Below are 19,786 nucleotides of genomic sequence, written 5' to 3'. Positions count from 1 at the left end.
TGTTCTTGTTCAGACATTATTTATCGTTAAAAGTGAGAAAAAAATTTACTGAAACATTCTGCAAGCTAAAATATAAATTTAATTTTATGAAGAAGTCTTAGGAAACGAAACATCACTATATTGGTGTAATATTTTTATTAAAATGATAGTTTGATACGAAAAAGATACCTTGTTTACAAGTACTGGGATTAATTTCCTTGAAATCTGTTATTCCGCGGATTCTTTAGAGATAATCACATTCACGGTTTCGATTTCCGCAAGAGAGCAACGAAGCTTAGCTATGAAAGTTCAGAATCAAAACTCATTGAGGAGAATAACGCATAAATATTCCAATACTTTCTAACTCACAAAACACGTGTGCTGTCCAATATCCACAATCGATACCAGCGATAAAGAACGTCTCCAGCATCTAACGCAGATAACTTGGAAAAATCCTTTTGGGGAAAGGCCAGCATTGATCGGTATTAGCACGGGTCGTTGATTGGATATGGAAGGCTATAGTTTGCTGAACTACTGATTGTCCGAAGTAGATAAGGTTAACTTTAAACTGAATAGTCATTGTTTCTACTGATGCTTTGTGAACACACCAAAATTTGCATTGTTTACTTAAGTTAATTAGAAGACTAATTTCTATTGATTAATTCGACCTCGATTTCAGAATTTTCGCAATCTGCTTTGCCCAGGAAGGAACGCAAGTTACTTCCCTGCTGTAATCTAATTAAAATCAATTAGAGCCGCTTATTAAGAATAGTATAATGATGAGCTAGTGGAATGTAGCCAAGATGAAATTCATTTCACAGTTCTGTTACACAAGTAACGCCGTTGTTTTTATTCAAGTGCGAATTAGTGGTTTCAATTTGAGGCTTAATTATAAGTCTGAATGCGTTGTTTCATTTTAAGAATTTATTAACATTCATTAATTAGTCGTCTTGAATAATATAATAATTTACGAAATTATTAAAGAATCTGAAAAAAAAATACAAATGGGATAGCTTTGATTCATTTTTTTTATTCAATATACTCCACTCATTTTACAAATGAATAAGAATTAAATATTATTTGTAATTATTTAAATATTTTTCACTTAATATTCTTCATTTGAATTGTATTTAATTTGCACTTTTACACCTGTTAATTATACTGAAGACGGTTTTTAATCTATGTTGGACTCTTCATAAAATTATCTGCTGCCTCGAAAAGGACGTTAAAGTTTCCGCTACTTAATAATTCAGTTGGTGTCTTTAGCTCTCAACTCCTTTCAAATGTTTTAATGAGGTTACACTGAATTATTCAGCATCAATGTTAACCATTTAACTGCGGAATTTATATTTTAGAGTCCTCAAGTCCCCTTTTTAAAGTCAGGCGATGAGGCATATATAAGTCGAAAGCAATACATAGTAAATTTGGGGTAAAAAATCATAATAGATAAATTGAATAAAATTCCATATTTATGAAAAAAAAATTGCGCATCGATGGCTTGAAATTGAAGATTTGGATTGCCAATACAATCACTTCGGATGCACTCAGTTGGTAAATTCGGTTGAGCCATGAAGTCGAAATATATTAAGCTAATTCAGTTTGATGTACATTATTTTTAGAAATTTTTGCAAGAGCATATCATCTGTCCAACTGAAAGAGTCTGAAATCAGCTAGAATATTCTCCTTTCTAACTTTGTAGGATATTTTTATAATTTGATCACAATCGTTTATTTTAGTACATTGCTTCATCATTATAGCCAACATTATTTCGTATAGATATTGATCATCGTATCTGGGAATGCTCGTATCTGGGAATATCTAAAAAATTTGACTCAATCAAACTTTTTATGAATCTACAATTAAGATATCAAAACTAAGTTTTCATTTATCAAATCCTTTTAAGGTTCTTTTTTGCAACATCCTATTTCCGTTATAGGAAAAGATAATTAGAGATTCTATCTGATATTTGATTAACTTGTTCGTAAATATGTCCTTCGAGCACAATTTTAATGATTATATACAAAAATTCATTTAGCTTACTCGTTTGTGATATCGGTCTATTCTTTCCACGTAGCTAAATCCATGAACAGATAAATCGATGGATAGTCAAATCTTTGACGTATATGTTGCTGATTCAATGCTTTATCTACCGCTCCGGCGGTCTAAGTTTGCCATTCTGGCGGTCTTAGCAGAATAATTAGAAAACGTAAAGTGCGGGGAAGAAAAAAAAAAGGTACACTTGTTAAGCATTTAAAATCTCGAATCGTATTAAATTTGGAATCAGATCCGTCAGGGACTTGACCATATATTTTTTTTCTGACATACTTGAAATCAGAACTCATACTTGATCACATATCAAATTTCATACTTGGTAAATGAAATTTGATATGTGATCTTCTAATTACAATTATAATTTTATGTGAAATTTTATTTTCAATTAATCCGAAGAAAACGTCGAAAATGTATGTCCGATCTTCTGGTACTTGTATAATAATAGGAAAAAATAAAAATATTCTGCAAATATACATCCAAAAATCGATCCTTCACAATTGTTGTTGGTCCATGGTATGAAATAAATACAAATATACCATCTTTCTTTTCTATACTTTGAAGCACAGAAATCCCATATGTGGGGCTACAAAAATAAAACTTTGAGGACATCATGGTCTTGGATAAAATACACAATTTTATGGTGAGATTAAGGATATAATACTTTAATTATAGAGTATGCTATTAAGATTTCGGGAGAACACTTCTACTCATTACTGAATGTGTATGAAGAAAGGAAGTATTTGAAAATTCAAGGCCTTTTGAAAATCAATCAATTATTGACCTCCTCAAATTAAAACCTCATTATAAATTTTTACAAATAAATAATAAAGTAATATTATTTGGATTAAATTAAATACTCTTTGGAAAATGCTATAAAATAATTATATTTTTAATTTTTTTTTAATTTATACTTAATAGATGGCAAAAAAGGGCCCTGAAACAAAAAGATGTATCAATTAAAAGCCAGAAAATTTTTTAAAAGTGAAAAAAAAAGATTTTTTAAAAAGATATAAAACATTAAAAAAAATAATAAAAAAAGCAATAATGTATGCATTTTCTTAAAGATAATTCAAGAAATGTATTATCTATATTTTAAATTGAGAAATCACCTTTTCCTGCTGCATTGCCAATGATAAATAACATGAATTTTCAATTTTTTCGCATTAGGAATCGTTAAAGCAACTGTAGAATATTTTTTGGATAAGAATGGTAGTTCTGTACTTCAGGAACTGCAGCACATACTGAGGAATTCTCGCATTAAATTTCATTGAAAATATGTATTAGATTTTAATTTCCATACAATTCCGCCAAAATTTACAATTTGTGAAAGTAGCATTTAAAGATATCAGACTGTTTTTAACTAGTACTATGCAAACATAGATGCCGATTTTGCCTTGAAAAATAAAACATAGAAGCAAATTTCAAATGGTTTCATAAAGAAGTCGATTAAGGATTTAAAAATTTAATAATTGAATAAAAAATTATATTTTAAACAAAAAGCGATTTTTTAATTCTATCATCTACGTTAAAAAGATTAACCGCTACATATATTAACTGCAGACCCAGCCATCTACGAAGCAAAATTAATTCGCATTTATTCTGTCCAACCAAATATATCAGTTAACCAACCTATTGAAAAATCGAAAATGGCATTTTATATTTTTATTTTCGCAAATGTTTTTGACGAAAATAAAATAAGAAGTTACTTCATTTTTCATTAATTTTATGTGGTAAAGTGGAAAAAGAAATGGAGCTTTGCTTTATTTCTAAATGTAAAAATAACGAACAACTAAAAAAAAGGCACATGTCATACATACCTTAAGGGTTTACTTAGCATTTCTTATACTACTCACATGAATCAATTTTTATTGATTTTTCCGTTGCAAAGGTAGAAATAAAATCATCAAGAAAAATCTTCAAAATCAAGAATAAAACAGTAGCTACTTTTCTTTCCTTTTAGGTAAACACGAACAAAGTCGAGCAAAGAAGATCTCGACATAGGACTTCTTTTTTTTTCTTTCTCTTCTTTTTTTGCCCCAGAGGACTATGGGATGCTTTGATTTACTCTCGAGATACTCTGCGCTCTTTGATCTTGTTTAAGAAACCTTTATTTTTACTTATTCGTTACTCCTAACATTTCGGTGTAATCTTACATCTGATAAATGGAATTTATAAAGTAACTTCTCTTCTTTTCTTGCGTATTGGTTGGGAAAGAAAAAAAAGGAGGAGGAAATATCAGAGTTAAAATTTATTCAAAACACTATTCTATCTTGCCAAAGAAATGCAGTTCTTTCCTGTGAAACATAAAATAAAACTTTCAAATATCTTCCCCCACCCCTTCTTTTTTGCAAGATCTTAAGAAATTTCGAAATCTGATGGAATCGAGTGTTTATTTTAAGGGTTACTTTTATGGTATTGATACACGTGAGAGATTTCTTAAGGAAATAATTTCAAGGAAGAAGTAAAATACACAAAGTCGGCCGACATGCTTTCACTGAAAAATGTCTAAGGTGAAGGATTTTTTTTATATACTTTCAAAATATGTCTACTGCATATCCTTCTTTAAAATATTATTCTATATGATGGAGACGCTTTTAATATTTAATATTCAAATCAGGAAATGGTAACAAATATTTGGTTTGTCTTGTCTGGTTTAGACGTTAGTTTAATATATATATATATATCCTAATACATATTAAATTTATTGAAATTATGATTTTTGTAAAATATATATTGCACCTGAATAAAAAGTAGGATTTTTGTAGCAGAATTATTCGCCAAACAGAAATTTGCCTCTGAAAGTCAGGAAAAAATGTGGTACCAAACGGATGCAATGATGTGCCCTAAAGTCAAACACAAATAATAAAAATAAAATGACGCCTATTCGAATAGATCAAAGATCATTAATTCAATTTTTTTTTTTCATAAAAGCTACAATTTCGAAAGATGTTTTGAGTCCAATATACTTTGTTGATTGGTTAATCAGCCAGGAATTTTCTCTGTGCGTATATCACTTATGCCTTACTTTATGTTCCTATTTAACTTAATCAACTATTTTGAATCATTAAGTTGTGTTAAAGATTAAAGTCATGTTATTTTAAAGGCTTGTTAAAATCATGTTGTTTTAATTGCTTCTTATCTGTTGTGCTTAGTGTTTATATGAGCCTTCCTATTGTCAAATTTTATGATACCGAATATTATCAAAAAATAAGAACTCAAATAATGGCAGCTGAACACAAGCAAACATTCGTAGACATTCATTCGTATTATTGAGGGTAAACAAAATAAGAATTAGTATTTGGATATAGCTCTCAGAGAGCAGTTTCCCAATACTGTAGTGACTTTTACACTCAATTCAAAGAATAATTTTTCTGTTTTTGTCTTGTCTATTGTTATTACATTCTCTTGATAAAAATCATCTTCTTCAACCAAACTTGAAATATTGAGTATTGATTCTGTTTTTAGGAATTTAAGGCACGACACTCATTAATTAATTTTTTTGTCATTAGTGATTCACCCATAAGAATTATTTGCTCTTATTTTCATTAGTGATTCACTCATTAGAAAGATTTACTCATTTCGTCATTAGTGATTCACTCATTCGAATGATTTACTCATTTCGTCATCAGTCATTCACTCATTAGTATGATTTACTCATTTTGCTGATTAGTATGATTTACTCATTAATGTTATTTGAGGGTCATTATCTATTTGAGTTTTTTCTTCGTTTTATTAAACAAACAAATTAATATTATTCTTTTAGGCATCTTATTTATGAGCAGAGAAAATGAATTTCAAGAAAGGAATGAGCAACAGTTGTACGCTCTGTAAACGGTTTTGTAAAATGTAATTCTTAATAATTAAGAAGTTGAGGTAGATTATTAATGTAATATGTGAAGAAACTCTTATAATAGAATTCATAAAATTTCTTTTCTTAACATTTCATAATATAGCCATAGGAGGGCTATTATTTAACAAATGTTCAGAGAAATATCATATCATGCTTTGAAATATCATGCTTTGAATTTTTTACTTGAAAAATCGAGCATTTCTTCAAATATGTTTGTTTAGTTATGATGTCGTTTCTTTATTTATTAAATCAATATTCAAATTTAAAATCATATAAACTAGTCAACTTTCAATTTATTATTTTATAAAAAGTTAAATCTTCTGATGAAAGCTTATTCAAAGTATGCATCCATTTATAGAAATCTCTAAATTATTGTAAATTGCAAGACCATCAAAATTTGTTTATACTATAAATATTTTCAATCTCACTATTTGCAATTTATTATCTAATGCGAATTGAAAAGCTAAACGCTTCATAAAGAATTTTTTAAGGTACTAAATTACCAGACAGAAAATATATATATATATATATATATATATATATATATATATATATATATATATATATATATATATATATATATATATATATATATATATATATATATATATATATATATATATATATATATATATATATATATATATATATATATATATATATATATATATATATATATATTTACGAAAGTAATTTTTTAATCCTTCATATGAATAATGTCGATAAGAAAATACAAAATTTTATTACAATTTCTTACAAAGTTATAGATACCAAAATTTAATAAGCGTTACTAATAATAATTGGAAAATCCTCATCTTATTGAATAGTTCAGCACGAAATGTTGAATAAGTAAGTTATATAATAAAAGAATGGCCTTAGGCTTAAGGAAAATAGAAATGCTTTCAAGGGAAACCAATTATTTCCTTCAAATTATGATATGGAAGTTTGAAGAGAGTTTGTTTTATTGAAAGAGGCATCTTTTGTGTAAAAATATTCCTATCACTTTCTAATTCTTTCTATTTTCAAATCACTTTTATACGCTGAAATTACTGTGGCTGCTGGCTATTTCTATTCCACCCATTGTATGAATGGAAATTTGTAATTGGAATTTTCCATACTTATTGATGTGGTTGAAGTTTCAACTTTTTGTACATTTGTGTATTTCGAATGACACTATTCTATTTCAATATGTTCTGAAATCAATTATTATTTAATCGAATAATTTAGAGAAACTTTAATTCGAAACAAGTGATACCATGGGATTGTGAATTCGAAAAGCAAGTCTTCAAAATTCTATAATGTTCATTTTAATAAAACACAATTATTATTAATTAAAAACAATGCGAAACATTTTAAAAAATTACAAATATATAAATATATATTTTAGGGCTTTGTGAAAAATATATATATTTTTTTTTATAATTTTAAAATTAAAACTAATTTTTTTGTAGCTAAGACTTGTTGCACAAATCTGATTAAATGGCAGCTGACCGTTTCAAGTTGCCTATACTAATGGAACTTTTTAGCTTATCTTCTTACGACTTTCTGCACTGTGATACTTTTTTGCTTTAAGGCTAAGCTATAAATACTGGAGGGAAACTTTGAGCTATCTTATCTTAATCACATATCAAGAAGGATCAGAGCAATAATCCTCTTCCTAACCTTTAAACCCTACTAATTCATTATGATTTAGTGTACTTCATGTCCCAAATTTACAATTTTTCTGTAAATATTATCTTCAACACCAGAATTCCTGAAGCAGGTGTTTCTTGGTACATTATAGTGGTTTGAGTGTATAAGAAACCAAAGAAATCAAAATTCCAGAATCATTTTAATAAAATACAAATAAAAAAACAAGATGAGAAATTTAGAAAATTACAGAAATATAGATAGTATGGGTGTGTGAGAGAGAGAGAAAGAGAGAGAGAGAGAAAAAGGGAGAGAGAGAGAATGGAAGAGAGGATGTGTGTGTGTGTGTGTGAGAGAGAGAGAGAGAGAGAGAATGGGAGAGAGGATGTGTGTGTGTGTGTGAGAGAGAGAGAGAGAGAGAAATTGAAAGATATTGAAATTGAGCCTAACTTAGATATTAAACCAGATTAATTGCATTTCCCAATAGTTGCGGTATGAATTAAACAGATGAGCATATTGAGCACATATGCAAAAGTTATATATTTGCAAAAACTTTAAAGAAAAGCATCCAAATAATTGGTTTTATAATTTATAGTTCAAAAAAATTTCGAAACTAACATAAAATCGTTTTTAAAGAAAGAAAGATGAATTTCCCTTTATTGTGAATTCAACATATACAAAGTATCATACAAACATGGAAAACAATAAATCACAGATATCATAGCCCATGCATCATAGTTATAGTAAAAACGGTACATCAAACAAATGGCGATTTTACAGAAAACTGACTGCTTTCATAAAGATACTCTGTATAGTGGCTATAAATATAATATACAAATAGTAGATTCAATACAAGAGTGTACAAAAGGAAAATGTATTCTAAAACTTTCTTTCTCGTCGAGGCTCCTCCCTTCGGCGCATAGTATTGTTTTGTTTCAGAATATAGCCTTCTGAACAACGGCAACACAATATTCTCAATTTTTAGCATTTTAATATTTTTCTCAAAAATACATTTGACAACATAACTTTCTATTTTTGCTGTCAAATTTTGCCTGTATTTAGCTATATGTAAGTTAAATGCTTTGAATTATTTATAAAAAAATATGAGATTCCAAGGTACTTTTTCAGAAGTTAATAAATGTTATTTTAGTATTTTTTTTTCAATAGAATTATCGAAAATACTTTTATTTTCTATAATATTTATAAATAATTTTAAATATATTATTTTAAGTAATATTTTTAAGAACTACCTATACGAGAATTAGGAACATAATTTTCATAAATTTCAGTATGTCTAGCGAAAATGTGTGTTAACTTCAATTTTTAAATGTTTCCGTTTAGTTATATAAAATAAAATGCTTCTCTATTTCTCACATTATTTGAATGCTTCATTATGATGAAAACGATGCTATCTTTTTATAATATAAGATGTATAATATAAGTATAATATAAGATGTCAGAATATGAAACTTTTTTTTTAAATACGCAAACTTCTGTCTTATTAGAATATGCTATAATATAAACAAAAAAAAATATTTCATTTTTTTTTCTGTTCCATATATAACAACAGTACTTTTTTCGATTTTGAGATTTCTTATTTACAGAAATTTAAATATAAATTTTATAATTTAGATTTCATTACAAATAAGTTCTTTAATAATCATTTTGTGATATAGATTATTGCCAAACATTACATTTTTCTCTTACAAATTACAAGTAATTGAATTTTAATGGACAAACTCTTTTATTATTTGAGAAAATGAGATATCTAATGAAGTAGGTAAATGCTAATTTTTCAAAGAAATAATGATGTAGAGTCATTATAAAATCCTAGGTTAAATTAGAAAGTGATACGTCAATAAATATGGAATAAAAAATTTATGATTAAAATATAATCCATAATACAAAGATAGGAGCAATGATAACAATATTTTACGATTTCCATCACATAAATAAAATATTAAAGCAATATTTTTTCAATCGTTTAAGTATCGTTCTAAGATTGAAACTACTAAATGCACTCTTCGAAGCTACTAAATGCATTCTTCGAAGCTTCATTCAAATGATAAATCTACTACAGTTAATTTATTTACAGGAGTTTCAAAGTTTCTTAGTTCAGAAATGCAATCACATTATTTACATTAGAAATTTTCGCTGTTGGGTGATTTCCTAACAATCCTGTAATTAAATTTCCGAGCGTAATCATCTATATAATTTAATGAAACAATGAATTAATATTTCAAAGAAGTTTAGTTGTAAACCAACAGTATTTGAAAAAATATTCATTATGTATACTTTTTACGTAATTAGGAAGTTTGCATATTTGCATGATGAAAATTGTAAAACAATTCATTACGGTAAATTAATTGAGGAAAAACTATCACAATTAACTTTTTCTATGATACAAAATTTAATGTAATTAAATTTTATTTATTTCAAAATCGATTTTATATAAAATTCTTCTTTGTCCGTACAAATGAAAACTATGCACATTCATATAATTATAAATTAAGCGCAGTATTGATAAATCTCTCACTTGCCCATATTTTTATATGATTCAAAATATTTGTTAAATGCTCTATAAAGCAAATTGTTCAACTTAGATCTATTAAATTTGGCAGAGTTTGTAATAGGTGCTCATGAAGTATATTTCTGGCTTTCATTACATTTTTATTTAAAAATAATTGAAATTTGGAAATTTTTCAAAATATTTCTGATGAACATGTTTACACAAAAAATATATTAAAATTCGCAAAAATAGTATTTCAGAGTTATCATTTTTTTTGTATACTTTTCCCCTAATTTCAATATTTTTTTAAAAAATATATTTATAAATATTAAAATTCATTGTATTATTACAACACTACATATAACAACAATACTTATCCATTATTTTAGTAAAATCTTTTATACAATACTATGACTTTTTGTATAGAGTCATTTCAATTTTGAAAAATTACTATTAATGAAAATATACGCATAGAAATGATAAAAAATATGTGCAAAAAACTTCCCAGATAGAATTTTTAAATATCATTTTATTTGCTCGTTTTTATTTTTTAAAATAGAATAATTTTATGCATTTCTATTAACAGTTTCCTAATCATCCAGATATTGAATAAAAATTCTTGTTATTAGTTTCTAGTAACTACCAGTTTCTCAAGAATTTCATTTAATTTGCCAAGAATTTCATGTATTATAGTTTAGTCATATTAAAAATTTGCATATGTCCTAAGGAGATCAGAGTTCTGTTTGTAACATATTCTATCTGGGTTTTGAATCCATTTAAACAAATAATAAGTATTTAATTCTCACCTTTGAATATTTTGTTATTCATTTTATATTTATATAATTGCTAATATCATTTCTATCTGCTCAAAACCTTTGTAAAATGGATTCATTTTTACCGTGAAATATTGTTCTATTCAAATAATACTAAAGAAATTGGATATTCAACTATAGATAATTTGATTAAATGTCCATTATAATTTATAAAAGATACATTAAATATATAAATACTTTACAGATAATATGTCTTCTTTGGAATAATCTATACTTAGAAATCTTGTTCACTAAAAATATATTCATTTTAATTCATTATTAATTCATTCATTTTAAATATTTTCAAATATAATGATGAAATGATGTAAAAACATAAGCAGCAAATATAAAATTGATTTAGTGACATAATAATGGAATCGATCAAATAAAATTATATTTAGTTAAGAGAAAGTCTGAATATACTGCTTCAAAAAGTTAATATCAACGAGTGTAAAGTTAATATGCTACTTAAAAAATGTAATATAATACAATATAAATTTGCCGAGAAGAGCTATTGAAGTACTGAAAGTGAACAAATCTTATACAAAAATATCAAGTTAAATTTAAATATAGGAAATAGAAGTAAGAAGAAACCCTAGATATCTGAATAATATAGATGACATTTATGAATGGTCTCGTATGCACGAAATTTAACTTTTGTCTCCTACGATTGTCCTGTTCTATAGCTTAAAGTCTTCTTCAATTTTGATTCAGACAGTACGTAGACTTGTGGTTTCAGTTGCTGCTTTCGAATTTTCCAAATGGGAATATATTGCAGTACGTTTTTTAAAGAAAAATAGAGAACGTCCTTGTACGGAAGTTATGTTTCATGGCCTAAAATGAGTGTGCTGCAAATGCTTTTCAGCATAAACTCTTAAAAGTCTGATTTTGTTATAAACGATAATGCAATTTAAAGTATGTTATTAAATCTTTGTCAGATTATTAAGAATAATTTATCATGAATGAATTTTGAAGATATTTAAATGAAAGGCTTGATTCATTCTCCATTTTGATTCAGACAGCACATAGATACGTGGTTTCTTTGCTGGTTTCGAATTTCCCAAATGCGAATATATTCGGGCTACGTTCTTTCAAGAAGAATAGAGAGTGTCCTTGTTTGAAAATCATGCCTCATGGTTTAAAATTAATGCCGTGAAAATACTTTTCAGCATAAACTCTTGAAAATCTGATCTTGATATAAACGATAATGCAATTTAAAGTGTGGTAATAAATTTTTGTCAGATTATTCAGAATAATTTATCATAAAGGAATTTTGAATAAATTTAAATAAAAATCTTGAAAATTTTATACTCAATAAAATGCTATTCCCAATAAAAGTAAGTAATTTATACCCAATAAAAGCACATTTTTTGGAAAAGTGACATAAAATAGCGGATGGATGAATCATATTAACGAGAATTAATTCCAATGGACTCGTTTTCGTTTCTGAAATGAAATGATATCTCGAAATGCTATCGCTTCTGAAATGAACTTATAGAAATTCTGAAAATATTTCGTGTTTTTGTGCAGGAGAGGAAGAAAAAAAAATAAACGTTTCAGAAAAAAAGTTCAGTCAACGTAATTTTTGTAGCTTAAGCCTATCTTGAAAGCAATAAGTAAGGAAATGTATTACTTAGTACAGGGCGTGGTTAGGGAATCAATCCCTTTGATTGCGTTGGGAGATTTCTTGGAAGGAGGATTCCATTCCTAAATCCTCCGCTTATAAATGCTGAAGAAGTTTGGAAATCAGCCGGACAGATGTTGTATTCGTGGATTGGCAGAATGCCTTAAATATATGTACATGATAGGGCGAAATTTTTCTTTCACTTAATTACGACAGATAAATCCACTGTCGTTTATAATTGATTAACATATTTTTAGTGTGATTCTTTTAGTCCGAACTCATGTTATTAGAGAAAAGGTTTTTACAGAAAATGACTCATTTTCCATTCTTACCAGAATATTACTTGGGAAATGTTATAATCTAATGCTACAAAATTCGAAAACAGCTTTCTATATAGTTCTTAAAATATTCTTATTTTCCTAACATTCCAATTGTTTTTACATAAGGAAAATTAAAATATAAATGCAACCAATTATTTCTGATTGTTGCTATATTAATATATCTAAAGAAAAATTTATTTATTTCTCGATTTTCCTGATAGTATTTTCTTTTTTCAAACATATCATTATATAATAGTTGCCTTAAAACTGTGTCCTACCTACAATTTGACATTCTTTTAGAGATGACTACAAAAAGTTAATGGGTTATAGACGTATGAAAGCTAATGTACTCTGATTATTTTACTTTACAGAATGTATTATTTGTAGGTCATAATTATTTTAATAATCGGACATAATTTTAATAGAAATACCATTAAACTTCAAAACTCTATTTATATCTGGACCATTTGACCTAAAAACACTAAATGTTACTTTCCCCTACAAAATTAAGCAGCAAACTCACTAAGATTTCATTCTACGCGATGATGTAGTACTCATATTTAAATTGATTTTATAAGGTTTAATAAGGAAATACTAGCCACTTTACCAATCAACTGTTTATCCGTGATATTAATAACTTTATTGCAGAAATGTTACAAAATAATAAAGAACATCTAATCCTAAAATTGATAGTACAATTTTAAAGCAAGCATTATACATGTGGCATCCTGAATAATTCATTCCGCACTAAAAGTGACGAATTTAATTGATGAATAAAATTGGCAATTATAGAGGATGAGATTCATACCAAAGTCTTATGTTGCTGTATACCGAAAATTGAGGGGGTAATTTTGATGACATAATCTAGTGACATAGAATTTCATATAAAATAAACATTGGTAGAATTAGTTCAGCATTTGAGAGGAGAACTTTGTCATTTTTCCCCATAGATATTATACAGTAAAATATTTTTTTTTTTTTTTTTTTAGATTTCTATCGAAATTTTGTTTGAGCGTGAGTATATTACCTTTATATATCAGTAATTAGATTTTGGCATTAAATAAAAGTTGCTGAAAGCGAGATTAGTGAATGTTGCTTGAAGGTTGGTTAATTGATTTTTTTTTAATTATTTTAGTTATATCTCAATTCTTTCTTTCCTTTAAAAAATCAAAGATTAAACAATTTTTGCAATATTTCTCAAATTCTGAAAAAAAGATAGCTAAAATTTATTTGAATTATTAAGTTAATTTCATCAAAATTTGATGTTAAAAGATTCTTTACAAAGAAAATTACATTTAGTACTATTTTGAAATTAATACAGTTTTTGAAAGTAAATTTTATTCTAAGTTAGTGAAGCTAAACTTCTCTCCGATTTGTTTGCTTTTTTGTTAGCGTGATGAAAAAGCAATTTGCATAACATATTTGAATAAGTCGTTCCAAAAGCTAATAGAAGCATTCAAAAACTTTTAGACATGCCGCTATTTGTTCAGTTATATTGAAAGGAATTTTTGTATTTTATATTTCAATCGAGCTCTTTCAGCACATCAAAGGAATTGAAATTTTCATTAGTGAAATGCACGTTACCTGGAAACGTGACTTAAGAAATTTCCATCGTATAAATGAAGGTGTCAAATACCGAAATGTAATTAATATATGTCACATAAGAATAAAAATAACTTAATTATTTGATATGCATTAACATTTCCGAGGCAAAACAAAAGCAATAAAGAATATGCTCCAAGGATCTTTTTCTCGTCCATTTGCTTTGAAATATGATATATTTCAATAAAAAGAATTATTTTTTATCTCTACTAATGAAATTCCTAAATAATAGTATTTAAATTGTAATTGAAACAAGTACTTTTCTAAGAAATAATTTATCATTTCACTTTTATTTAATGGTGACAAAAATAAAGATAAATTTAAAACTTCATTAGCCATGTGTTGTTTTTTTTTCGAACAAATCTTGTCACGCAGTATTGGTCAGATACGCCAGTATATATTGTTAACATTAGTAAATAATAAAGCTTTGTGTTAGAATATTATTGATATATATACACAAACAAAAACACCATAAAATTTTGGTAGGTAACTATAGATATAGATATAGTGTAATTAAGTTATTGAATAAAGAAGTAATCATGTTGGTCAGATAAGGAGCAGTTAATGGAATGTAAACAAATGAAACGTTTCAAAATGGTTTGTAACATAATCCAATAATTGAAAAGGAATGGATTAGAATTATTCACATATCGACATATCGATAAGTTAGTAAAAAAACAAAATGCTATAAAACTTTAAATAACATTTTTTTTTGTAGTAAATGTATGAAATGAAACTTCTTTCTATTTTTCAATTGCATCCTATAAGCATGTTTAATTTCAAAATTAGAGATTTTTAAAAATTGTTATGCAGAATACATTTTCATACTCTTAATTTTACTTTTTTATCATTTTCAACATATAAGCTAGAACATATAATCTAAAATTTTAAAAAAAAATCAATACTTTAAAATGGTTGAAATAAATTTCATTGTTAGAAAATCAAAAGGATTTTGAACTCGAATATAGTTTTAACAAATTTATCTTTTTTTCTCTAATTAAAATGTGAGTGTTTAGAAATTTACCGTTTTCAAATAGGATCGGGATTTAAAAGTTTGATGTAAGCAAGTAAGGTATATAAGTTTCAAAGTGGTTTTTTGAAAATGTACATCTTTTATATGAAAAATTTGAAAGTAAAACGCCCCTTTGGTGTATTTTAATATGCTTAAAACAACCCAACTTAGCAATTTCTATTTTTCAAACTCTCAATAAAAAGCATCCGCTATGCCCATTTTAAATTTTTATTCGAAGTTTATTTTTTCTTGTAGAAATGAACAAATAAGTCACAAAAGCACTTAACAAAACTATATCAAATTGATTTTTACTTACATATTTCGAGCTCAAATTCAGTTATAATTAGGTTTTAATAATAAAAGAATCCAATTAAATAACGTACAGATTACATTAATTTTTATATATTATTTTCGTCGTTGTCTCAAAAATTCTGCTCATTCTTTATTTTCTAAAAATATCGACCAGTTCATCCGATCTTAAGTAGCCATGTCATGACAACAAAATATCAAGTTCAATAAAAGTTGCAAGCTTTAAAATGTGTTGTAAAATAAACGAAGACAGTCTTTCAATGAAATTGAATAAAATTCGAAGATGTTATTTCTTTTTTCAATTGTATTCTCAATTCAAAAAATTCCGAAGAATCCAATAACAAAAGCTAGCGTATTGTCAAAAGTGATTCTTATATATTTCCTTACAACGACAGGAACAGTGAACTTCATAGCATAAAATATTGACACAAAACGTCATTCCGAGTCAAGTTCTGCTCATTTCAAGAGGATTTTTTTTCTCGATCCTCGATCCAAACAAACGCTTCACTTGAATTTACAAAATCGAGATTGCGCTACGTATCTAAGATTTCTCATTAAAGAAAACATTGCAACAAAAGTTCACTTCTTGAAAAAAAAAAAAAAATGAATTGATAAAGAAAGAAAAATGAAATCCTTAAAAGCTTTAAAAAAAAAGAGCATTTTGAAATCTTCAAGGCATTGTTTAAGGAAACATTTCACATAATAGTTTTGTTTGGTCCTCGATTTGCATTCTAAGATTGCTACTTTTATTTTATAGAATGTATTGTTAAAGTAAGCTTTTGTACGGAGAGAAAAAAAAAACTAAGAATTTCTTACTATTTACTTCCCTTACTTGAATGCCAATTATCGATTATGCTAGAAAATATCGTTTGTTAGGCGAACCTTGTTATGTATTGTCTTTTATGCATAGAATTTCGAAAGGAATTTTTCAAATCATTATTTCGCCATGATGTATGCAAGAGCGATGTACGGAGTTTATAAGTATTTCGCGTGTTTCTTAAGGTTTATTTTATAAGAAAATGTTCCTTTTCTTTAAGTTTTCGAGCAGTTTTTTCTGTTTTTTACCAGAATCCCACATCAATTCTTTTATGCATTTCACTAGCATTCTTTGGTAAAGAAATTTTTATTGTCCTCAGATGCCTTCAAAGAAACCTAAATTTCTTCCTTTTATTTACATGAGAATCTAAATTTAATTGTTTTTATTCATGGAGCAGCATATGCATGATTTAAATTATGCAATGCAAAGCTTAAAATTAGCTTGCAATTAGACGGATTTAAATTATATCTTTACCGAATAGTATTAAGTTACCATTGAAATAAAACTTTTCGAATAACAATATTTATTTAAATTTTTTTACCTTGAAAAAATGTACAATTAGGAAATTTTTTAGCACTTTGTATATCCATATCAATAAATGTAACTTCATTTTTTAAATAGAATTCGACTTAATTGAGAACTTAATGAAGTAATTCATTTCAAAATAATATTATTTGAAAATTCGAATTCATTCCGATTTTTCAAATTGGATGGTGCAATATTAATAGTATATTTCAACTCACGATCTGTAATTAAGTTTGAGTTCGTGAAACTATTAATAATAATTTATTTATCTATTATTGCTGATTTATACAAAAAAAAATTCAAATAATAACTTGCATTCACTCTCCGATTTCATTTAAGCATTTGATTTTTAAAGTCAATTTATGTCAATCTCTAAGAATGTGATAATTTTTGCGCTTTGCAATAAATACATTAATAAAATCTTTAATGCATACTTGATTTGCATCCTTGAAAATAAATTGCAGTCATAGATTAAAACCCCATTATTAAAATTTGTCATTTAGAACATATTAAATTTTTTTTAAACTATTTCTTATATTGAGGAAGACTGCCTTAACGCTTTTAACCTTGCATTATATTTTAATGTAATTTTATCTGCATTTTTATTCTCCACTATTATTTTGTTTAAATAGTAACGTATTTCCTTTTATCCAGCTTTTTCAAAATCTTTTTCTGCATTTCTAAAGTAATTATTGGTTTCAATTTTCTAGAAATGAAACATGTAACATAATTTTAAGTTCATTAGCATAATTAACTTTATACACTAAATATGATCGCCTACCAGCAAACAACCAAAGGTGATTTGAAAGCGTCAAAATACATATCCTTAATTTTTTTTAAAAGTTTAATAACTTTTACCAATACTAAAAATGGAATTGTCTTAATTGATTTCAATATAATAACTTTTTTAAATTCAAAGTCATTCCGAGCTTTAAAATTAGGTGGTAGTATATTAATTGCGCGTTACAAATGACTATCAGCAATTAAATTTGAGTTCGTAAAATTATTAATAATTATTTATTTATTTAAAAATTAATTTTATTTGAAAGCAAGAAAATCCTAATAAAATTGGCCAATAAATGGTTGACTACATAAGTTAGTTTTTAATAAATATCATATTGACAAGAAAAAAATAAATTTTTTCTTAAAAACAGTCCTAAATAAAACCAATTTCGTACATTATTTAAGCTATAATTTTTTCTTTTAATTAAAAAAAAAAATTACCAAATTACCAATTAAAAAATATTAGCATTTAACACCATTAAACATTTTTTTAGTAAAACGCAATTTTTTTTTTATGTGCCATCGAATTTAAACAATGATAAACTATTAGAAATATAAACTATTTCATTTATATTGATTCATAATGAAAATCAGACGATATTTTTAAAATAATTTATTTTTATATTGCCAAAATAAAAGGGCATTCTAGAAACATATTGTGCTTTTTTAATTCAAAATATGATTTGTTTCAAAAATATCTCTTGTCTTATTCTATTTCAACCATCATAAATTAAAATGCAATACAGGATCTGAACAAACGAATGTGAGTTTTATTTTGCAAAACGTAGAATTTCACATTAAAAAAAAAGGAAAATAAATCACCAATCCTGCTGACGTCATTTTTTTTTTTACAAAATTTAATGGAAAAAGGTATTAAAAAACAACTCTGGAATATTTTTATGAAAAAGTTTAAACAAATAGTTGTTTAACACAACTATTTGTTCCAACACGCTCCAAACAATTCTAGAAATTCTATTTGAAAAATAAAAACCCAAATTATAAAATATGCAGAAGATGCAAACATGAAAAGCTTTCTACGCAAGTAATTATTTAAAAAAAAAAAGGAAAAGAAAATAATTTTAAAAATAGAATGATTCAAATAATTATGATTCTAAACGTAAGCTTCAGGTGCAATCGAAAGCAAACATAAATAAATACTATTTTTTAAAAACAAATTTGATTTCTTTTTAGTTTGTTTAATCATTAAAACTCAGAAATAAGTTCCAATTAAATATCTTGAAAAATGAAAGTATACTTGAATAGAATTCAAATAAAGGAAAACGCAATGCGTGTTCAGTTTAATTACCTAAAATGATCGCAAAACGATTTATTATCTCATTAGAATATTTATTTTAAGAAAAACCTTTTTCAATTAATTATTTAAAAAATGAAAGGTTTTCAGCAACAAAATATATTTTCTTCAAATATATTCCACTAAAGAGTTTTGAATACTTGTTTCAAATGAATCTACATACAATAATGAATATATTATTGTATGTAGATCTGAAATAATTGGCAAACAAATCACATCAATGATATAAATTACATAATTTGCATATAAATGATATCATAATTTATGAATTATCTTTGATTATATTTCCTTAAATGAAATTATAGATTATCAGTCTAAAATAATGCTTTTGCATAGTCCATCCAATTTTTTCATCAAATATTTCAATGATTTCATAAATAAGTTTTTAGAAAATAAGAAAAAAAATTATAGATTAGATCAAAATTTTGCTAATTTATAGGGCAACATAAAAATAATAAATAAAATATCTAATTTTAATCCTAAAGTAATAGTTTATATGATCAATGATCAAATGTTCCTCATTTTTATGATAAACTTATTGCTTAACTCTTATTTCAATTATTTAAAATCTTAAATATCACTTCTTGGTTTTCGTAAATTTTTATTTGCATTTGTATGCTAATCTTGATGTAACGCTTTGCCAATTAGTTG

General features: G+C 26.1%; 1 protein-coding gene across 1 annotated transcript in view; it reads left to right on the top strand.

The window, feature by feature from the left end:
* Nucleotides 1–19,786, top strand: part of LOC129981306 (cell adhesion molecule Dscam2-like) — a 493,597-nt gene that overhangs the window by 168,066 nt on the left and 305,745 nt on the right. The gene's annotated exons all lie outside the window — the stretch shown is intronic.

The sequence above is a fragment of the Argiope bruennichi genome, chromosome 8, assembly GCF_947563725.1.
Source record: "Argiope bruennichi chromosome 8, qqArgBrue1.1, whole genome shotgun sequence".
In the NCBI taxonomy this organism is placed as follows: domain Eukaryota; kingdom Metazoa; phylum Arthropoda; class Arachnida; order Araneae; family Araneidae; genus Argiope; species Argiope bruennichi.
The sequence above is the reverse complement of the archived record's forward strand: the minus strand, read 5'-3'. Positions and strand labels throughout refer to the sequence as shown.